Here is a 24,572-nt window from a genome sequence, read left to right on the forward strand (position 1 = left end):
TATGATGCTCGAATGCTAACCATTTAACCACCATGTTTAATGACAGATGCACATACGATTTTCTCGTAATTTCCAGAGTAGTGCTCATTACTACTTGCACATTATGTTGTTTTAATGGCCTACTAAAGGTATATAAAGTCTGAAGTAAATCTGTGATACCAATGCCGTGGCCACCCCTTGTAAGATGTTAAACAAACCTTTGTCACTAGGAACTATATTTGTCTTCCGTTGCTCATTGATGATAATACTTAGCTGTAAGATGTGCACATTGCCATCATATTGGATAAAATTGCTCAAAATACATGGAACTCTGTGATAATTTAAACCACTTGCTTAGTTCAACTGTTCAATGGAAATTCTTCCTCATTCAAAGCGAAAGCATTAACCTACTTTTATCTTCCATTGTGCAGGGACAATACACTTTCTGTAATACTGACTGAAGTTGCCACCTGATAAATGCGCTGTTTCACAGAACATAGGTATTTCTGTTATCTTGATAACAAGCTGTGCAATAAAAGCAGTGGTATTAGACTTAATGATTAAAAGTATAATTGTACATAGTACAGCAAAGCTGCATTAAGAAATACTTCTAGGGAGTGTGCAACATTTCTCAGACTTCTGAAAATTATTTATGTGAAAAATGCATTAACTTCAAAAATTACATATGAAATTAATTTGCATCATCAAGTCAAAAGAAAGTAAGTATGCTACAGTATGACATATTGTTTCTTTGATTCATTTGGAAAATATGAGAGGAATGAACTTGAAGACTGCTATAGAAAAGGAAGTAGAAATAGATGGGTGCAGTTGGAAAAAATGAGAGAAATGAACTGGAAGACAGTACTATGGAAAACGAAGAGGAAATAGACGGGATTGGAGACAAGATATTTGGAGAAGAATTGAACAGATGTCCGAAAAATTGAAGTCTAAGCAAAGACCCTGGGGTAAACAACATTTTCTCAGAATTATTGAGATCTTTTGGACAATCTCCCATCTTGCAACTAATTACAGTTGTGTACAAAGTATATGAAATTAGTGAAACACCCTCAGACATCAAGAAGAGTTTAGTGAGTCCAGTTCCAAAGAAGACATATGCTGATGGATCCGAATATTACCAAAATACCATTTAATAAGGAAGTAATTGATGAAAGGAGAAAAAGAAATATACAGCAAATGAAACACCTGAAAGGGAAAAGGTAACTAATAACGAAAAAGGTGGGAGCTGAAAGAGTTAATGAGAAATGGTTGGAAGTATGCATGGGTAGGTGAATGGTAAATGCCACCTATGACATTGTATGTAGGAACAAGTTGTGATTTAGTTGTCACATAAAATATGTATGCTGATTATTTGATGAGAGTACAAAAGACATGTCAAAAATTAGTAATACAACTGATACAAAACTATAATCAATAAAAAATTAATATAATTCTTGTGAAAAATCCTTCTGTTAAAAGATATACTGAAGAAAGGGAAATCTGTTGTTACAAGGTACACTGAAGAAAGGCAAACCTATGCTAATAACATTTGTTAATGAAGAGAGAGTTTTTGGCAGTTGGCTGGAATACTCTTCGTAATTCTGAATGTACCAAGGATAAAATCTTTGGAGTGAAGGTTTATCTCTAACCCAGTGCAGTTACAATAGTCAAAAGACATGAAAGGGGAAGTGAAGCAGTAATTGTGAAGGGAGTGAGCCAGACTGGTAGCCTAACCCAAATTTTATTTAGTCTTTACATTGAACAAACAGTAAAGGAGACCATAGGAAAGATAATTAAAGTTCAGGGACCGAACATTTGAGAGAACAACAGTTCAACACTCATGTGCGGCCATCCTTATTTAGGTTTCCCGTGATTTCCCTAAATCGCTACAGGCAAATGCCGGGATGGCTCCTTTGAAAGGGCACTGCCGACTTCCTCCTCCATCCTTCCGTTATCCGATGGGACAGATGACCTCACTGTTTGGTCCTTTTTCCCAAATCAACCAGTCAATCAAATTTAAGGGAGAAGAAATAAAAGCTTTGATTTTTGTTGATGACATTGTTAATCCTGTCAGGTATGGCAAAGTATTTGGAAGAGTAGTTGAATGAAGTGGATAGTGTCATGAAAAGAGGTTACAAAATGTTCATCAATGAAAGTAAAGCAAGGGTAATGGAATATAGTCAAATTAAACCAGGCTGTCCTGAGGGAGTTTGATTAAGAAGTGAGACACTAAAGTAATAGATGAGTTTTTTCATTTTGGCAACAAAATAACTGATGATGGCAGAACTAAAGAAGTTATAAAATATAGAATGGCTATATTAAGCAAAAAATTTCTGAAAAAGGGGAATTTATTAACACTAAATAATAACTTAATGGTTGGGAGGTATTTAATGAAGACGTTTTATTGGAGGGCAGTCTTGTACAGAAGTGAAATGTGAACAATAAATAGTTCAGGCTAGATGAGAATATAAAGTTTTGAAATGTGATATTATAGAAGAATGCTGATAAGACGTGTATACAGAATAATTAATGAGTAAGCACTGAATCAAACTGGAGAAAAAAGAAATTTGTTACATAATTTGACTAAAAGAAGGTATCTGTTGATAGGACACATCCCGTGGCATCAAGGAATTGTCATTTTGATAATGGAGGGAAGTGTCAGGATATACAACCTTGAGAGGAAGACAAAGAGTTGAATATGGCCAAATGGGTGTATTTGGCAATAGTTATGCAAAGATGAAGAGGCTAGGCAGGGTACACTAGTTTGAGTACTTCATGGAACCAGTGTTTGGGCTGTAGAGCACAATGACAAAATAATAAATAAATAAATAATAGGTACATGTAGTGCTCAAAATTAAGAGTGGTGGCAAAACTAGTGGTTTCTATTGTAACTATGGTAGTACTGATACTGTGTGACTTCTTTACATTGTGTGCCCATCCGACGTGTGTGTGTGTGTGTGTGTGTGTGTGTGTGTGTGTGTGTGTGTGTGTGTGTGTGTGTGTGTGTGTGAGAGAGAGAGAGAGAGAGAGAGAGAGAGAGAGATGTCAATATTTGTCATCATGAGTCTATAAAGACATAGCAATCACGCCTACTACAGTAGTACAAGTTAATATGCCAACTAGCTCTGCTGATGATGAAGAAATAGATGAAATGTATGATGAGATAAGAGATTATTCAGGTAGTGAAGGGAGATGAAAATTTAATAGTCATGGGCGACGGGAATTCGAGAGTAGGAAAAGGGATAGAAGGAAACATAGTAGGTGAATATGGATTGGGGGGAAGAAATGAAAGAGGAAGCCGTCTGGTAGAATTTTGCACAGAGCATAACTTAATCATAGCTAACACTTGGTTCAAGAATCATAAAAGAAGGTTGTATACATGGAAGAATCCTGGAGATACTAAAAGGTATCAGATAGATTATATAATGGTAAGACAGAGATTTAGGAACCAGGTTTTAAATTGTAAGACATTTCCAGGGGCAGATGTGGACTCTGGCCACAATCTATTGGTTATGAACTGTAGATTAAAACTGAAGACACTACAAAAAGGTGCTAATTTAAGGAGATGGGACCGGGATAAACTGACTAAACCAGAGGTTGTACAGAGTTTCAGGGTGAGCATAAGGGAACAATTGACAGGAATGGGGGAAAGAAATACAGTAGAAGCAGAAAGGGTAGCTTTGAGGGATGAAGTAGTGAAGGCAGCAGACGATAAAGTAGGTAAAAAGAGGAGGGCTAATAGAAATCCTTGGGTAACAGAAGAAATATTGAATTTAATTGATGAAAGGAGAAAATATAAAAATGCAGTAAATGAAGCAGGCAAAAAGGAATACAAACGTCTCAAAAATGAGATCGACAGGAAGTGCAAAATGGCTAAGCAGGGATGGCTAGAAGACAAATGTAAGGATGTAGAGGCTTATCTCACTAGGGGTAAGATAGATACTGCTTACAGGAAAATTGAAGAGACCTTTGCAGAGAAGAGAACCACTTGTATGAATATCAAGAGCTCAGATGGAAACCCAGTTCTAAGCAAAGAAGGGAAGGCAGAAAGGTGGAAGGAGTATATAGAGGGTCTATACAAGGGTGATGTACTTGAGGACAATATTATGGAAATGGAAGAGGATGTAGATGAAGAAGAAATGGGAGATAAGATACTGCGTGAAGAGTTTGACAGAGCACTGAAAGACCTGAGTCGAAACAAGGCCCCGGGAGTAGACAACATTCCTTTAGAACTACTGACAGCCTTGGGAGAGCCAGTCATGACAAAACTCTACCATCTGGTGAGCAAGATGTATGAGACAGGCGAAATACCCTCAGACTTCAAGAAGAATATAATAATTCCAATCCCAAAGAAAGCAGGTGTTGACAGATGTGAAAATGACATAACTATCAGTTTAATAAGTCACAGCTGCAAAATACTAACGCGAATTCTTTCCAGACGAATGGAAAAACTGGTAGAAGCGGACCTCGGGGAAGATCAGTTTGGCTTCCGTAGAAATGTTGGAACACGTGAGGTAATACTAACCTTACGACTTATCTTAGAAGCTAGATTAAGAAAAGGCAAACCTACGTTTCTAGCATTTGTAGACTTAGAGAAAGCTTTTGACAATGTTGACTGGAATACCCTCTTTCAAATTCTGAAGGTGGCAGGGGTAAAATACAGGGAGCGAAAGGCTATTTACAATTTGTACAGAAACCAGATGGCAGTTATATCAGTCGAGGCGCATGAAAGGGAAGCAGTGGTTGGGAAGGGAGCGAGACAGGGTTGTAGCCTCTCCCCGATGTTATTCAATCTGTATATTGAGCAAGCAGTTAAGGAAACAAAAGAAAAATTTGGAGTAGGTATTAAAATTCATGGAGAAGAAATAAAAACTTTGAGGTTCGCCGATGACATTGTAATTCTGTCAGAGACAGCAAAGGACTTGGAAGAGCAGTTGAACGGAATGGACAGTGTCTTGAAAGGAGGTTATAAGATGAACATCAACAAAAACAAAACGAGAATAATGGAATGTAGTCGAATTAAGTCAGGTGATGCTGAGGGAATTAGATTAGGAAATGAGACACTTAAAGTAGTAAAGAAGTTTTGCTTTTTGGGGAGTAAAATAACTGATGATGGTCGAAGTACAGAGGATATAAAATGTAGACTGGCAATGGCAAGGAAAGCGTTTCTGAAGAAGAGAAATTTGTTAACATAGAGTATATAGATTTAAGTGTCAGGAAGTCTTTTCTGAAAGTATTTGTATGGAGTGTAGCCATGTATGGAAGTGAAACATGGACGATAAATAGTTTGGACAAAAAGAGAATAGAAGCTTTTGAAATGTGGTTCTACAGAAGAATGCTGAAGATTAGATGGGTAGATCACATAACTAATGAGGAGGTATTGAATAGAATTGGGGAGAAGAGGAGTTTGTGGCACAACTTGACAAAAAGAAGGGACCGGTTGGTAGGACATGTTCTGAGGCATCAAGGGATCACAAATTTAGCATTGGAGGGCAGTGTGGAGGGTAAAAATCGTAGAGGGAGACCAAGAGATGAATACACTAAGCAGATTCAGAAAGATGTAGGTTGTAGTAAGTACTGGGAGATGAAGAAGCTTGCACAGGATAAAGTAGCATGGAGAGCTGCATCAAACCAGTCTCAGGACTGAAGACCACAACAACAACAGCAACTCATCATAATGTTTAAGTAACTATTACATACAGACACACACAAAATTTACACAGTATCAGCTGTGTTGTAAATCCAAGACTCCTCAAGATACACTGGTAGGGTAGGAGAGGTTGCTGCAGTTATGTTACAGAATGAGTAAAAGAGGGAGTATGAAGTGGGGGAATTTGGAGGAGGAAGTTGAGTACAAATGAAATACTGCAAGTTAAGTTTTTTAACTAAATGGTAATACACTATTATCCACAATCAGTTACATATTCAAAAATAATACTGGAATGAAACTAGCACAAGTAAATTGATATATGGATAACAAAGTTGAACATTCCCCATGTCCAAGATAGATGGATGCTGCACAAAATAACAATGTCTGTGTGTCAGTTCTTGATAAGTGAAACATATTAAAATAATGCAATTCAGAACAGTGGCACATAACCAGAAAGTTATCTTCATTGCTATACACCTATTCATTGCAAGCACAAATATGCCTGTAAAACATGTATCCATATACTAAAATGGTGTATTCCCACTAACCTACCGGTGCGATATATTGCTTTGTTGGTTTCCCTGTCGGCTATTATCTATGCCCGACCACCTGTCTTATTCCATTTTTGACGACTCTCTCGACCGTCAGTACAGGTTGTATGTATCTGCCCTGCTACCTCCTGGAGTTTGCTTTCGTTGCCTCCTTCAGCAACTTGATTTTCCACTCCCTGCAACCTGTAGAGTGGGCGAAAGCCAAATGCCACCTTGGCTCCAGGCTCAGGTTCGCGTTCATTCAAAGTTCATTAACACGATCTCCATTTATACAGATAGCTCTAAGACCAATGACGGTGTCGGGTGTTCTTTTATTGTCAGGGCACACAGTTTCAAATCCTGGCTCCATGGCCATTGTTCGGTCTTCACAGCTGAGCTATTTGCCCTCTATCAGGCTGTTCTTTACATCCACCGCCACTGACATTCTGCTTATGTCATCTGCTCTGATTCCCTGAGTGCCATCCAGAGTCTCAGTGATCCCTATCCAGTTCACCCTTTCGTGCATTGGATCCAACGCTCTCTTCAGCAGCTGGCATACGGGAACGAAGCTGCAGATGCCACGGCCAAGGCTGTGGTCCTCCATCCTCGAACAGCTTCTTGTTGTGTGCCTTCATCTGATTTTAGCAGGGTAATTTGTCAGCACATTTTATACCTGTGGCATGCCGATTGGTCTACACTTACTGAAAACAAGCTTCGGGCCTTGAAACCTCTCCCCACAGCTTGGACGACCTCTTCACGCCTTTCTCGGTGGGAGGAGGTCGTTTTGGCCCGGTTATGGATTGGACACTGATGGTACGCCACATTTTAATGTCCCGTTCGAATTTTAATACACTGCGCATTGATCTTGGCCTGCCATGTACTCTGGATGAAATTTTAGTGGATAACCCAGGAGTAGCTGCTCGCGTTCTTTTCATTTTGATTTCTGTTCCCACAAAATGTCACACGTTTCTCAGAAAAATGTTTGTATTCTATGTTGAATTTAAATAAATCCACCTAATTATGGCAAGTGCTACTCTCTGTTATATGTGTTCGAAACATGTTGATGTGATGTATATGTTTCAGCCAGTATCTGTTCCGTCACAAGTGGTATTACTATTACTTTTTGCATTGAATAGATGGTAGTTCACTTGATTTTTGTCTTAAAGAATGGACAAAAGGCAATCTAAATGGTAGATAGACCTCATGCATGATATTTTTCCTTTTTATTATAAATATTACTATCATGGTTTACAAATGCCAGTAGATTTCCGTAGGGATAAAAGTACCTATATGTAAGAGCCACAGGCGACTGGTTGTTTCTGATTCATCAAAATGATTGTACGTAGAAATGCAGAAAAGGAACTTAATTAATTACATTAAATTGTGAGAATGTGCAGTTTGTAGGTGGTAGTATGACTGAGGAATACAAAAATAGTGTACATCATAAATGTGATTCAGATATATATATATATATATATATATATATATAAAACAGAAAGAAACTTCCACATGGGAAAAATATATTAAAAATAAAGATTCCAAGACTTACCAAGCGGGAAAGCGCCGGCAGACAGGCACATGAACAAAACACACAAACACACACACAGAATTACGAGCTTTCGCAACTGGCAGTTGCTTCGTCAGGAAGGAAGGAAGGAGAGGGACATAATATGTCTGCTTGTGTCTGTGTATGTGCGGATGGATATGTGTGTGTGTGTGTGTGCGCGAGTGTACACCTGTCCTTTTTTTCCCCTAAGGGAAGTCTTTCCGCTCCCGGGATTGGAATGACTCCTTACCCTCTCCCTTAAAACCCACACCCTTTCATTTTTCCCTCTCCTTCCTTCCTTCCTGACGAAGCAACTGCCAGTTGCGAAAGCTCGTAATTCTGTGTGTGTGTTTGTGTGTTTTGTTCATGTGCCTGTCTGCCGGCGCTTTCCCGCTTGGTAAGTCTTGGAATCTTTATTTTTAATATATATATATATATATATATATATATATATATATATATATATATATATATATGTGTGTGTGTGTGTGTGTGTGTGTGTGTGTGTCATCATCTATTCTAGATAATTTTAGGCTAGTTTTAAAACACTGCCATTTTCTGACTAAGGTTTTGAGTACTCATTTGCCAGACTGTTACAATGTTCTAATGTTTCTCCTCTGTAGAAAAATCTGTGCACTGTGCTGTTGCAGTGATGTATATTTCATTTATAAATATGGTCTAATATTATTTTTATGTATTTCTCCATGTCGTCACTATTTTGTAGGTCAGGCCAGGCACTGAGACTTGTGATTCACTGCAGAAGTTGCTTACCTGTTGTTATGATACTAGGTCAGCCAGTGAGCACTAGGCTAACCACTGATTTTATTACACAAGAAATCTCACTGCTCTTTCTGTACATCTTTCACAGTCTGTGATAAAGTTTGACTGGTGTAGGATGATACATGAGCAAAAGTTAATTCGACGCAGATCCTTCCACTTATCACTTGTAACAGATTCCTTATTTTTAATCGGGTCCTCACGACTTTCTGGAAAATGCATTTATACCCCCCTACCCCCAATATGTTTGTGGCTCACTGATCTATGAGAGACTATAGGCTAATCTAGCAACATCCCGTTGGAGAGATTTTCTATCTCCTATTGGTTTATATTGCATAAAATTGTAAAGGTATTTGACTCTGGACTAATAAATTATTTATAACATACTGGAACAAGTCGTTCTCTAAGGAAAGTACAGCTTGGTGTTATTATTTTTCTTTGAATAAAGTAGAGTATGTTGGAGGAAAGATAGCCCATTTTGAGTTTTAATCAAGCTGTCAGATTATCAGAAATTTATTTATTCCGAAAATTCATTATTAGTGGAAAATACAAGGATCAATGCTACAGAATGAACTGTGCGTCATAGGAGAGAACCTAATGGTTAAATGCCACAGAAAGTGCAACAGTTTTGTTTCTCCATTTACATATTTCGTCTTCGTATAGAGATATATGATGTGATTAAACTAAAAATAGAAAGAAAAAAAAAATTTCGACGAGGATGGGATTCGAACCCACGCGTGCAGAGCACATTGGATTAGCAGTCCAACGCCTTAACCACTCGGCCACCTCGTCGTGATGCAATACGGACCTTATGTGATGATAAATCAAGGCTAAAGCGTACAGAATTGTTGCATTTGTGTATTCGCTAGAAAAAACACTTAATGCCAATATTTATTTACTCCTATTCGGTGAATTGCATATTATACTCCATAAATGTTTAAGGTCCTTCCGACACTAGGGACATGCACTTCGCAAAACGTAGCAATTTATTTATTTATTTTTCTTAGGACGTGTTGTCCTTCTTGTTCATTACCTTGTACTTCTGTAGCATCGTATTATAAATTATTGAAAGGGAGAAACACTCTGTGCATTGAGATGCAAGTGTATTTTGTGGTATGATATATGCTCCATAATGAGCAGTTCATTCTAAGGAAAACGATCATTATGGTAGTATTATGTTGTTAATACCAACCACTCACGCTGAGTTCATTACTGGGCGCCAGACATTACTTTAATCAATACAAAAATTGTTTCTACGGTGTAAGAACCATTAAAAATTTTCCATAACGAATTACGAACTAGCTGTTGCTATACATATCGTGTTCCATAAATTCCCTGGATTTTACGCTGCCATCACACAAGTTCCAAATAAGACGTTCTATTACATAAAAATCAACTGTTTTTAGCACCATAATAACCTTTCTTTGTGAATGGATACTTGAAACTGAACTGGCAGTGACTTCTGCGATCAACACATTTAGTAAGTGTGTCATTCGTACAGTTCTGTAATATTTTGCGAAATGACCAACAATTTCAACATCGAATACCGTACTGATATTTAACTGAAAACTCCAATTCTTTTAGCTATAGCTAACCAGAAAACCAAAGGAAGGAGCGAACAGAAAGCGTACTTGGTGTTATACAAGAGTTACTAATTATTTCTGCAGCTCTAATTGTGAAGTTGTTTCCGCGGAAATGTTTTACCATTCGTGGAGCAGGTCGGCAGCACTATATAGTCATGTTAGCGACGGGAAAGGAGAAAATATGCCCCAAAAGTCTCTTAAATACGTTATACATAATCTATAACGTTCAAATACCAGTAGATGTAAAAGCGCTCCAGTTTTGTAGCTATTACAAATTGTTTTCAAAGTTTTCCGAGTAGTGCACTGCATATTGGCATCTGTCTTACCCTGTCGTTGACAGTAAAACTTATTAGGAGCAAATAAATAGCACGATCAAGGGGGAGAGGGAAGATTAGTAATTTTCAAAAATGGCACCACCGCCAAAGTCATTTGAGGAGGCGGACAGGGTCGAACAGGGAAAGGAAGCTGACAAAAAATCGGTTGCTTCCTTTTTAGAAACACCACCCCGACATTTGCTTTAATCGATTTAGAGAAACCTGGAAATATGACTCAGGATAGTTACCTGGGTGCTTACCACTGTGCCTCTTGGATCTGTAAAGCCATAAAACCAGTCCAGCCATAAAGTTTTTCCAGTGACATGTTCGGTATGAATGTTGTACCTTCGGGGCGGGGGAGAGGGGGAAATAGGACCCAACCCTGTATGACACATTTTGATACATTGAAGAAATCAGATGTGCAGCACTTTTCTTCACAGCTGCAAGTTTGTTATTGTATAGACTTGTCATCAGTGCTATCAAGTATCGTGGGACATGGAACTCTGCAAGCACCTGCCACAACTCTTTCCAGGCAAACACTCAAAGGTATTCCTATAGTCAAGGGAGCAAATGAAAGTAGGGAAACAGAACTCACGCGAAGAGAGCCTTCGATCAGTCTTCGGGCGACTCCGCAGTCTCCCACTTGACTTTTACAAAATCAGTGCAGCACATTGACCCCATTTCTGTGACCATCTCGCCAGGCATACCGTCTAGACCAGGGGATTTATAGTTCTTCATTGTTGAACTGCGTTCTCTACTTCGCTGCGTAGAGAGAAGTCATTAGACCAACACTATAGTGCCAACTAACCCCACGCATTGCTAGAAAGATTCCGTAATGTGTGATCGGAACACATTACGCTCTTCCAGTCATCACTGCCCCACTTTGTCTATACTCAACACCGTTACGTCTTGTTCTCGAACTGTTGGTCAAAAGTTTCGTGATTATTAAACGTTCGTCCGTGTAGCGTCAACCTGTATGGTTGTTCAGCGTTGCATCTTATGAATGCAGAAGACGGTAATGCGAAGTGCTGAGTTTTGAATCATTTGGGTTTTATTAGTCATAGAATTTCTGAGAGAATCCCCTTCAGTGATCTGGGATTTATGTGGTTTTGGTAGTTTTCACTGTGGATCTTGCTGATGATTCCATGCTGTTGGTCACGTACCTTTGCATAAGCTTGGGAAAAAAAGTGATCCTTTCGATTAAGTCTGGTCAGATTCGCGTACTAATCCATAACGCAGTGTTTGGAATATTGCAGGCTGTCTTGATTCACTAACGAAAGATAAGTTGAAGCATATTGGAAAGATACTGAATAGTGAAAAACATGTACTTCCTTTATTTTGATATTCACTAGTATATTTCGCAGTCTGCCGGTCGAAAGGATTTCATACAGACGTAAGGGATGTTTCGAAATACGTACTGTCTTAGAGCTCTAATATTTTCAGCGACGTCATTTGTCTAAAAGAATAAACAGCAATAGTAACGATCCCGTTACACTTAACAGGATCACACGTGAAACTGTTTCTGTTAGTGTGATTGATTCTTCATCCGGAGTATGTGGCACGTTCTACCTGTTAGAAGTGTTCATTTCAGTTGCAGATGTAGCTTGACATCCACTATGAAGGTATTTTTAGTAATAGTCTATGTGGTAATGAATCACAAGCTTTATCAAAGCCTAGAAACATCGTTTGCATCAGGTATCCATTTCCAATGCTCTGAGAATTTATTGTGTGGTGAGTATGATTTGGATTTCTGATAATAATGTTCTCAGAATCCACGCTAGTAGGCATAGAGAAGGTGATTCGACTCTAGGTAGGTGACGATGTTTGAACTCAGAATGGGTTCTACAGTTCTAGAGACGTAATATAGATCGATGATTATAAAATATGCTGCCATTTTTTGTAACTAATGTGTAGCGTTTGCCAGTTACTGTTGTCCGGATTAGAACTGCCTGTGCCAATATCGCCCTCCTAAAGCCTGGATTATGATTTCCAGGATTTCCGTACATAGTTTTCCAATTTAATTTCAATTGATCAGGTAATCTGTGTGTCTAACGACTACATTGTCGACAGTAGGGGAAAACCCCACATCTCTCTTTCACCGGATTTGTCTGCTATTAATGCGGTGTCCGTTTCATCTCGTATATTTAGTAAGTAACATACTCCGTCTAGTTCCAAAGCCAAGCACGGTGCACTGTTTGTTAATGCTTACTATGTCTTAATCTGCGTTCACATACACAATATTTTAACATCTGTTTATACATCACATAGTGTTCGTGGGCTGCGATTTCTATTTATTAAAAAAAAAAAAAAAAAGTTTGACGGTCGCTTGTGAATGCTGGTGACAGGCTCACCGGACAAAATATTAGTCACCCCCAATCCCCTTAAAGGATCACATTTGTCGCCAGGGGGTATAGCATTTAGAAGGCAGCCGTTCGACCGACTGCCCCTTCACCCCCTGATGCAAGTCAAAACACTAAAGTGGTCCGTTTGTGCCAGTCAGACGTTTGGAATCAGCGTAGTAAGATGGCCCGGCGTGGAGCCGTGACAGATTAGTGGGAAGGAGCTATCGTGTTTGGACATACTCGTGCCCGCGAATGAATTTGCCCAGTTTCTGTATCAGTGCGGACTGCCCAGTGCGTCTACAAGGAATGATGTACCACCCGCAGCCGCGTAAGAACTGCTCGTAGAAAGATTCCATTCGGCAGCAACTGGAGAAGAGTGTAATGCGTTGTCAATGACAATCATTTTCAAGCCCGACATGGACTGCTGCTTTCAGTGAATCCAGGTCCATCTCAACAAATTTCCGCGACGAACATTAAGGTAACTGCTTGCATTGGATATTTGGAATTAATTACCTCGGAAAATGCCGTTGTTCATAGCGGAGCATGAAGTTTCGCCATTGAGCCAAACAACGCAGAAATAGGGCAGTAGTGTAAGAGAGTAGCGATTTTACCTCGTTTCAAGTTATGCAAAGAGTCTAGTGCATCCAAGGTAACTAGTCTAGAGGAGTGCACCGACAGGCTAATGCAGCCTTTAAGCTGCAGTATGCGGTGTATGTAACACAGGACGGTGGTGCTTCTGTGATGCTTTGGGGGGGGGGGGGGGGGGGAGTTTTTCTTATCACGACTTTGGTGTCCAGTCATTGAAGTTACTACGGTACTGCGGACGTAAACCAGGATGTTTCATCATTCTTGTTGCACAAGTGTGTCCATTCGTCTACCTCTTCATGATGATGAGTATGTTGTGGACATTCGCGCTTTCCAAGATGACAGCAGCTCTGTTCACAGGACTGTCACACACACATTCGTGGTCTGACGAACACACGGCGCAATATCGCACCACGACTAGTGCGCTGAATCACCCGATCACAATTCCACAGAAAGTGTCTGGAATTATTTGGATCAGTACGTAAAATGTACCAGTCAATATCCCCGCACTTTTGTGAGTCTACGGGAACACACGTGTCTTCAGTGCCATAGTCGATGTTTGTTAAAACACTGGAATAATTCCATTTCAAATAAACTCACACCGTAAAGGTGTGCAAAATCCGTGAAAAATGCAATTTAAACTTCTGCCGAAGAAAGTGTTCGCAACTAGCTCTGCAAATATTAGGTTGTCTTGAGCTGTAACGGGTGCTATTAGCGCTTTTTTCCCCCGCACAACTTGAGTTGTTGTAATGTTTTCTGTTAAACGTCTCTTAAAGATTGTTATAAACAAAGAACTTTTGTTCGGAAAGGCTGTAGAAGAATTCGTGAGTGGCATTCTTTACGTAATATATCAAACATTTTTGGAAATTACGGAAAAGCGAAATCACATTGGCTGAACTGGGATTTTAGCCGGACTTGTTCCGATTACCACTCAAGTGTTTTGCTTACTGCATCACTTCGCAAGGCAGACGCAGATCCAGAACGAGGGGTTTGTCACCGTTTGTTGCTGTCACCCACACCCCTCACAGCAAATATAACTTGCCGTCACGATCATTTTTATCGCGCAGCAGGTGCCTACGATTTGAATAATAACAAAATATATTAAATGTTTAAAATAATAATAAATAGCTGTAGCTTAATGTCCGTGTATTTGTAATTCAGAAAAACATAACAAATGTAATCTTTCGGAAATTTGAGAAGTACACGAGCAAATTTCTGCAATATTGACATACCATAATTTACATGATATGTGACCGAAGAATGCTCATGCCATTATCAGTATCGCCCCAAGCACTAAATTTATGAACACTGGCTGAGCAAGCGTGTAAATGAGATGAACGCCGTTTCTTACGGTCATTTTCGTCTACTTGTAGGTGGCCTTTCCTTCTCTGTCATGCGTATCTCAACTCCCCGTGGTATACCGTTTCTAGTTGTGGACTCTAGAATTGTGTAGGATTTGTAGTTGACAGTAGGTTAGGGCCAGATCGTGAATTTGCGCCTGTACTTGGCTGAAATGTTACCAGCCAGGCAGTAAGTGCATCCACATGGGAGGCACTCACTGAAGCATCTGAAAAGTATCCTCTGTTAAACGTAGCCTGTATTCTCTACAGTCCTTTTCCGTTTTCGTGACACTTTTCGTTTTCATACCACTTACTTCCTGAAAGTTAGCCGTGAAATTAGGAACTATAAGCACTTCTATGGGAAAGTGTGTGTGTTTGGGGGGGGGGGGGGGGGGCATGACGACTTGAGTGATGCTCCCGCCTCCCCCATGGATGGATGCCTGTCTCCAGATGTGGTGGTCATGATTTTAGCATAATGGACATATTGTTAGTTCATTGTATGTCATTACGACAGTTCTATGTGGTACTTCTTAATACTGCTCCACGTTTGTACTAATACTAACACAGTAGTTGCATAGTTCGTCAAAGCTTTAGGTGGGCGTTCTGTGGCATACGATGCCTTAAAATTGATTGCCACATTTCTCAGGCGTTCGGTTTTTTAAGTCCCGTGACTCAAACTGAGGACCCATACTTGCGGTATTTTACCCACGCTAAAATAAAATGTGACGCTCTTTTGGGCTAACGGTTTAAAATGATTTACAGCTCAGCCAGTGCATTTTTCAGTGACGACAGAACATGGAACTGTCAGCTACTATTTTCATGCGCATTCTTGCCTCTCCCATGGGCGTTGTGTATTCTTACGTGGAATATTCTACTCAAGTATCTTCATGTGTAGTAATTTACACAAACACATTTACTTTTAGTCTATAAATTTAGCAGGTAGTAAAAATCGTCACTGCTTGCATTAAGTCTCCATCTGTTCTTCTTTAGTAACATACTATTCAGTGGAGAAAATTCGTGTTCACATTAGTGGCAGAGTCTAAGAAGTCTACCTCGCTGTACTTCACTAACCCATTTATTCATTTTCATCTTCAGTCTGTTACTCCGACCGTTTCAAAATATTCATTTCGAAAAGTTCTAATTTTGACCAAGAAGTTAGCTTTCCATAGTTTCCCTAAATAATTTTAACTAAATTCCTATTTCCTTTCCTAGCCTGTTCCAGCCGAGCCAATTACCAGAAGTATGACGCTGGTGAAGGGGGACGGAGGGATTGTGCCTCAGGGGTCATGGCCCCAAACAAATGCTTACTCATAGCATTTATGTTTTTATAGACACCACATTCCAAATTTTCGATATAAAGTAGCATGAAAACTGAGAGCCTAGAAAATTAAAATTAATTCTAGAAGATTGCAAGCAGGACGTTGAATAAGGGAGACAACAATGAAAGGCTCTTGCACTAGGAAAAAATCCCACCGAATATAAGCGGAAACGAGTGAAAGATGTCATTCCCCACCATTTACACGCAGCATAGGCATATTCCGCTTATAGGTGTTCACAGTGGTAGTTCTAAGCGAAATACTGATAATGGTGACTGCGCACTTCGATTTTACATCCTGTAGAAGTTGAAGTTGAGAGTTTGTCGCTATAAACGAAACATCTACATTTTCGTTTTCCAGACGATAGCCTTTTTAGATTAAATATTTATATTCAAATTGCTTGGCTATTACTTCAAAGCGATGGGCGAAGCACTCCTATAAATAAATTATTATAATCGTATTTAAACATTTTATATATCGCATTTTATGGTTATATTATTGAAATTATAGACATCTATGGGATGTTAAATGTGAGGGTGAAAATGCTCTTTCCCCAGCCCCACCTAAACGATGTGAGGTGTCAGAGGCGCAACGGTAGTATTTTTTTTATTTTGCTGTTTAAAGGATAGCACCGTATCGACTCGATGCACTATTGTGGGGCGACAGCGGCGACGCTGCCATCTATCGGCGGACACAAGAGGCGAGACATTGGCTGGAGGGGCCTCTCGCATGGAAAAACATTGAGCTTTTGGGCGCAAATCGATTGCTCTTGTGGAATGATTCGTTGTAGTTGCAGTAAAACTACTTATTTTGTGTTCGAGAAATGGGCTATAGTAGTTTTCCTTGTATGGATAACGCAAAATTAAATTACAATCTCAAACATGTTTACGTGTGAGGGTGGTTGGCATATATAGCGGCGGCGAGAAAATTTATACGGGGAGGTACGAGGCCTTCTGAGGTCTTGATATATAATAGGAATCAGCCTACAAGGCTAGCAAAGTAACTGCAAGTGCGATGCACGGGAAACTCATGAGGGTGACGATTACCTCCTTTTATATTGCTTTTGACTGTTCCCCACTGCTACCCGACCACTGAAAAAAGTGCCACAGAAACCCTCGTTAAGACTTGCTACTAAAGGAAAGAATGTTTGCTACTAAATGTTCGTTATTAGGATACATATTAAACTTCTTATTTTTCGTCTCATTTATCTCTGAACATGACTATGCAAATTAATAAAGAAAAATTTATTAGGTACTCTCCAAACATACTAGTTAAATAAAGGTGTAGAGGTAGGGAATAAATGGCAAACAAGCATTCGAAATCGTCCAGATAGGAGTGAAAGAGAAATTTTAGCCCTGATAGAAAACATCATCTGTGCAGAACTTTTTTTTTTGTTTATAAGCAGCCGATAAAAATGCAGAGGGGAAAAATTGCAGAAAGGAGGTAGCAGGCTACATCATTGCAAATATTTGGCTAATGCTATTATGGCAGTGAAGCTGTCAGTTTGTGCCAAATGCGGACAAATTGCAAAGATGAGGCCCTTCGATTAAACGATGAAAAAATTGTCAACAGTTCCAGTTTCTTAATAAATATCATCTTTGAATATCGGACAGCTATTTGCCACGGCTCTGCATGCTAAACACTATTTCACAACCCATATAAACAAATAATAATTAAATATATTCATGAGATGTCGCCACGAAAAATATGCAGTTCGGTTGGACATGGCTAGGTCAGAATCTAAGATTATGAAAATTAGTTTTGTAGGGCTATGAAGGAAATTACGTAGAAAAAAAACCTAACCCATCCCAATGCGTATACTAAAGGGGGGGATATGATATTGTTACTAAATCATAGTAAATTTACTACTTCGTAATTTATTTAAAGGGAGCCATAGCTTATGGGTTATGCAATAGTCAATTACAATAACAAGGCCTCCAATGGTATTTCACATACAAAACAAGTATGAAATGCCCTGTTTTGCACTGTATACTGACAACACCAGACTGGCGGTAACCGCGGATTGGTACTAACTGCAATCGTAAATTTCACGTGGGTTTAGTAATCTAGGGTTAATTTCAGGACTGGCCATAGGAAATCATAATAAGTTACTGCTTTGTTGTTTTCTAAAACCAAACGTAATAATCCATCATCTGTTAGGAGTCAATCAACGTCCTTTGTGGATAAAATTATTTTGTCGACTTGCGATCTGTGTAATACTTCATTCAATTGTCGGTCACCCTATTTGCATGATTATGTATAAGAAGCAAAAGGCAAAATATTGATATGCGTTTTACTTTAATGTAAGTTTTCGGTCACTACTGACGGTTCGCTATGCAGTACAGTTAGCTATTCGGTGCTGTTATAATTTTGGAAACGAAAAAAAATTACCGTACATGCCAAATTTTATGCAAAGTAAAGTGCGACCATCACAGCAGAGGGCTAGTGATAAACATTAGCTTTCGCCCGAAATTGCTGAACATTGTACAGGGTACTCATGTCCACTGTGAACTTCACGTGAAATTATTCATCGTTATAACCTGGCTACTATTGGCACTACTACTACTTCTATGTGTAACAAACTAGTCTAGATAAATAGTAAACAAGAAAAAAATGGCTGCCTTTCTTATTTTGTGAAAGTAAAGAAGTGATATTCATGTTAGTAACGTATTTGTAGCAGTAACAGAACATTTGGGGTTTCAGGACGCGAAATGGTTGTACGTTTGATAGAAAATGAAATTATTGGTATACGTTTGATAAAATGAAATGCTTTACGGTATGAGTTTGTTATATGTAGAAGATGGTTTATTCGTCCCTACAATGTTAATATTGTGTCAGATATTGTTTTACGCTAATTTTATTGCATGCTAGTGCCATCTGTTAAAGCGATTGTTATTATTTTCCCGTACGGAAAGCAATAATATCATATTATTTCTATCAGGGTGTCATTTGTCGATACCATAAATACGGTATATTTTGTAGCGTCAGTTAACTGATACAATTTCGAGTTGAAATATGCAGAGTTTACATTTCAGACGTATCCATGAAAACGTAAGCCTACACGGAAGTACGCAGTAGCTTTACTAGCACGTTAGCCGCAGACTTGTCTGGGGTCGTTTCTGTCAGTTCCCAGCGTGCTCCATTCCCAGCGTTGCTGAGTCAGCGACACGGGAGCCATCTATCCGCCGACGCTGGGATTAGAGCTAAATATTACTGACTGGTATTTAAGTTAGTACTTGTTTTACGATGTTATATTTAAGCCGTTTAGCTCAATTTTTATAGTAGTTTATCACTAATCTTTTGAAGATTACGAAATTGATAGTCACAGAATGCAGAAACAGCAAGCGTAACTACTTACACCCAGAGGCACTTCATGGTGGAGAGGGGAGCTATATAATGTGAACCGATGCAGCGGAAGTCTCGGGAGGTACGAAGTCTTTTGCGAGCTCTTTATCAAAGGAATCTGCCACGTTTAGGCATCACTGCTCCCACAAGTGCGATGCACGGAAACCGCAGAGGGCGACTATTACCTCCCTTTTGGCCCCCTCCCTACACATGAACTATCAAAGCAGATCTCAACCTTAGTGCTGCTTTAAAATTACAAAATGAGAAGCATTATAGTGAGAAGAGCGCATTGTTCAAGATATTGCAATTGTGCGTTTCAGAACACACAGTCCATGGAAGAAGAAAAAACTGGCCAAGAGCAGACAGGTCTCACACACTCAGGGTTCCGTGCAAACTTATATGTATATAGTTCATCCATCCATGGAATCGAGAAACTCAACGATTTTTTCCTGTTTTCGATATAGATGCTAGCAAGACACCGATCCCAGGAATTTCTAGATCGTATCAAAATTTCTAAAGCAGTTCTTCAGACATGATTGGGTAATTATGATGTAAAAAAGGTACTGTATGCATGAAAACCTGGTCCTATGTAAGAGAGGTCGTGGTGGCCCTAATCATATCAGCTTAAATAAATAAATAAACTAATATTTAACCTGATATGATTAGGGCCACTCTTACATCTGATCAGGGTTTCACACATACAGTACCTTTTTTACATCATGATTATCCAGCCAATAACAATTTTTAGTACGACAAATGGTTTGAGTGTCTGAAGTGGCAATGTGAGTGAACAATGCTGACTGTGAACCAATAAAGTCAATACTGGCAGTACCTGTACTACAGGAGCCGCTGCCAATAATAGTGTTAATGATAATAATGATATTGACAGATGTAAAAAGAATTTATTGATGTACAAGATGGATGTTTTCTGATACAGGGAGTTCTGGAGAAAGGAAATATAAGGAGACTGCATCAGCAGTATGCACTTATAAGATTGTTACAAGCACACAAATTGACTTTTTCAAATACAGGAATCAAATGAAAGAAAACTGAACTTCCTTTATATTACCAAAAGGAACGCTGAATAATCTTGCCTTATTACACATGAAAAATAATAGATTGCAGCGTCTTTAGATCGCCTAAAGCACCAGGTCAGCCCGACTGTTCGGTGATTTCTAACCCATAGCAATCTCAACATATGGACTTCGGCCTTGCATTACTAGATCGTGAAGCTAGCTTCATTGTTGTAACCGGTGCAGTTATCTGTAATGAAGTATTGTCTGAAAGAAGTTATACAACTATTCTGTCACAACTCGGCAAGATTTCAAAGTGGTCTAAAGATTGTTCAAGTGGTTCAAATGGATCTGAGCGCTATGCGACTTAACTTCTGAGGTCATCAGTCGCCTAGACCTTAGAACTAATTAAACCTAACTAACCTAAAGACATCACACACATCCATGCCCGAGGCAGGATTTGAACCCGCGACCGTAGCGATCGCTCCGTTCCAGACTGTAGCGCCTAGAACCGCACGGCCACTCCGGCCGACTCTAAAGATTGTCTACATGCTTTAAACGTTCAGAAATTTTAAACAGCACGCTTAAAAACGGAGAAACTAGTATTCTATGATTATAATATCAGTGAATCACAACATATTCCTAAAGTTTCATTTAAAACCAGTTCTTGAAATACAAGCTTGTCAGGTCCACGCTCAGTGTTTATCTGATGATATAATTCTGGTTAAGTGAAGATTCAGTGAATCACAATTGATATCGGACAACTCATATAAATACTTTGTAGGAATATAAAATGGAACGATCACATAGGCTAAGTCGTAGGTTATGGCAGATAATAGACAATTTTATCGATAGACTACTAGGAAAATACATTCAGTCTTTAAAGGAGATATCTTACAAATTATTCGCGCTACGCATCCTAGAATACAGCTCAAGTGTGTGGAACCCGTCACCCGTACTATGTAGGACTAACGAGAGGCACTGAATACGTACAAAGGAAGGAAGCACGAATGTTCACATGATTGTCTGACTCGCGGTAGAGCGTCACAGAGATGGTGAAGAAATTGAACTGGTAGATTCGTGAAGCTATACGAGAAATATCCCGAGAAATTGTTATAGTAAAAATTGACACAATATTCCTTCTACAACATAAAACAATAAATTCTAACGTAATTAATGCCAAAAGCGATACACACAATGTACAGTATAAACTTACAGCTATTGTTTCCATTTTATGCGTAAAACAACTCGGCTGAACACCAAGAAGCAAAGCATTAAATGTTAGATGTTTGCGTGTCTGGAGTATTGTTATGTTACACAAGCAACTTGTAATTTTTATAAAGATTATAATTTAAAACCAGAAATCAGCTACAAATATGATAAAAAATGTTATAAAATTTTTGCATTCGTCTTGATGTGCCAGTCTTTAAACTACAATAAAACGAGGTCTTGAGGAAAGAAAAGATTGTAGCATCCAATCTGGAGATGTGTGTTCGTGACGAAAGTGACTGTGTGCTGACTTTTATAAAAAGTTTAATGGGGTACTTGTTACTGTTCGAGTTAAGTAACAATCATTATAATTGTAGTAAAACAACTTTTTTTCAATATCTCTGTTTTTTTTAAAATACACCATATAACTTTTAGCATATATAAATAGAAATTTTAAGACTTCAGATTGAGTATGGGACTGTCTTGCTGCGAACACAAATTAATCGGGAGAAGAGCTTTAATGTATAGTGATAAAATATACTGGCGTCGTAATAAGGATGCAGTAATATTCAGAGTGAATATTTAAGGAATATCGTCTTTGACCAAACTAGCCAGAGCCCTTGAAAGCACTTGTACTGAAATTGTCACTAACCAGATAGGAAATAAACTTTAGATTTAAATAGGTCAGGAGAACAATTAACCTTTAGAAGAAGAGATTGGACCATTGACCATCTGCCAGCAGTGAGTGAAACTGTAAAAAATAATAATGAGTATGATTCTCTCTCTCTCTCTCTCTCTCTCTCTCTCTCTCTCTCTCTCTCTGGGATTCATAGAGTTCCACATGCTTTTTGCTTTTTGATTCAGGTTCAACGAAATCTATGCTTATAGCCCATGAGAAGCCAGAAATAGATTAAACATATATTAGTTTACTGGAGAAAATACAGCTTTCACCAGACCTCGATGAGAATAGTGAGAAATTCAGAAATGAGATAGAAATCGAACAAGGATTTAACACACCAAAATTAAAGATCAGCAGTCTTAGAGGACTGGAACGACAGAATTGAGGTAGTAGGAAAGTAGATCTGAGAGTGAATTATAATAAAACTAAAATTGCATCTAACCAAAATACGAAACAATGTAGTACAAATTAATGAGGAAGTTGGTCGGTTTTTTTCTTCGTGGCCGATGAAGACAGTGATTGGATGAACACGAGAAGACATATACAGGAGTAAAAATAATCTGAAGTGCAATTGTTAATTTAAGCAGGGATTTCGAGCTTCAGCTTCCGTTATGTTGGATAAGGTAAGCCAGTAAGGAGGGATTCGTGTTGGGAATAAATGGAAATGACGAAGAAAAACTGGCGAGATTTGTAGCCGGAGAATAGATAAGTCTGACCAAGTCAGTTTCCTGCTAGATTGAAATAGAGAAGACCGAGGCGATGACCCAATGAAAAACGGTAGATGATGTTAGAAAAGATAAAGGAGAAACAGTGAAGTGTGTTGCTTAGGACCGTAATGCATGGAAAAGTTGAAAGATGAAATTCCTTGGAGTTATGCGATGGTAAAGGGTAAAGTTATTTAAAGAGACGTGCGTGCACACCTACTGGACACTTATTTTATGGAGATCAGATGATTTCCCCTGTTGCTTGTGTGTAGTTTTTCTATCTTTATATAAGATCAACCAGCTCTGAAGTCATTCTTTTCTATTATCTTTTCAGTGGTGTCTTCTACTCACAGCCTGATTTCCATGACACAGGTACTGCATTCTGCCAGCCGAGCGGTACTAAGCGCTTCAGTCTGGAACTGCGCGACCGCTACGGTCGCAGGTTCGAATTCTGCCTCGGGCATGGATGCATGTGATGTCCTTAGGTTAGTTAGGTTTAAGTAGTTCTAAGTTCTAGGGGACTGATGACCTCATATGTTAAGTCCCATAGTGCTCAGAGCCATATTTTTTACTGCATTCTGTTGTTTGACACAGGAATGAAGCATACTGTAAGCTGTAACACTTCGTTTCCGAAACGGGTGCAAGAGACTGCAACTGCCGTCCTTTCTTTAAAAAAGACGTATCGCAAATGTACAAATTAGTAGGGCATTGACAATTGAAAGTATGAATGACTGGCATAGGAGAAACCCATTCTTGGGCAATAATTAATTAAAGATGTTTTACTTGGGGAGTACCACTTGTCAATCGACGAATTAAACGTAATAACTGTAAAATGATAGTACCGCTAGTCACATCAATAAACTGTTCATGATTTCTATTTTCGTTCCGTTAAATGCGATATCGACGTTGCATTTATTTAAACTAACAGTAATGTTGCAAATAAGGGAAGGAAAGCTGTTTCGAAAGATTTGACGCGGTGAAAAGTGCACCAATTTTGGTCAGTAAGTAGAGGGATACCAAGATTCTCGACAGCCTGCACCAAGAGTACAGCACGAGCGCCACTACGTCCGGCACTGTGTGGCCATAGCTTAGCAACTGCGTGAGGTACATGCCCTGCACGAGTAGCAGCTCCGACCGTCCTCGGTTTCTCTCGGGACCGCTCGGCTGCGCGGCATACGGCGGTGCACTCAAATCACCGACAGGACAGACGCACTTTGCTCAGCAGCGCTGTGGCCTGGCTTCCATCGAGTTTTCGGTTGTAAACCTGCTAAACTTGAACGGTTGTATGTAGCACACTATTATAATTCTATTAACAGTTTTAAACTCTGAGTGACTCGTTCCAGCTCATGGAAGAGAGAAAAGAGGAGCATCGTTTTGTAGTAGACGTTGTTGAAATGTGATGATACTGAGCTCATCGTTGAACTGTCAGTGACTACAAATGGCACACGTTTCGAAACCACATTGAAGTTACAAGCTGTCTATTTAACAATGTTTTTGTTAGATACACAGAAGGAATTCGGAAATTTATTTGATAGTACCGTGAGACGGTACGCAACGAAAAATATCACAGGTTTGACTTTACAAGTTTGCTGTGCAGCCAATTCTTCTTTCGTGTGTCAGCATCTATTTTCCCAGTAAAGCAAGTTTGCGCTTTTGTTTGAAC

The 24,572-nt window shown here is 39.1% G+C and overlaps 1 long non-coding RNA gene and 1 other non-coding gene across 2 annotated transcripts in view; one reads left to right on the forward strand and one right to left on the reverse strand.

The window, feature by feature from the left end:
- LOC126329446 (uncharacterized) overlaps window positions 1-24,572 on the forward strand; it is a 295,599-nt gene that overhangs the window by 224,118 nt on the left and 46,909 nt on the right. The window lies entirely within an intron of this gene.
- On the reverse strand, window positions 9,190-9,271 carry Trnas-gcu (transfer RNA serine (anticodon GCU)). Its single transcript has one exon. It is a non-coding gene; the product is annotated as a tRNA-Ser (tRNA).

The sequence above is a fragment of the Schistocerca gregaria genome, chromosome 2 (assembly GCF_023897955.1).
Source record: "Schistocerca gregaria isolate iqSchGreg1 chromosome 2, iqSchGreg1.2, whole genome shotgun sequence".
Lineage (NCBI taxonomy): Eukaryota > Metazoa > Arthropoda > Insecta > Orthoptera > Acrididae > Schistocerca > Schistocerca gregaria.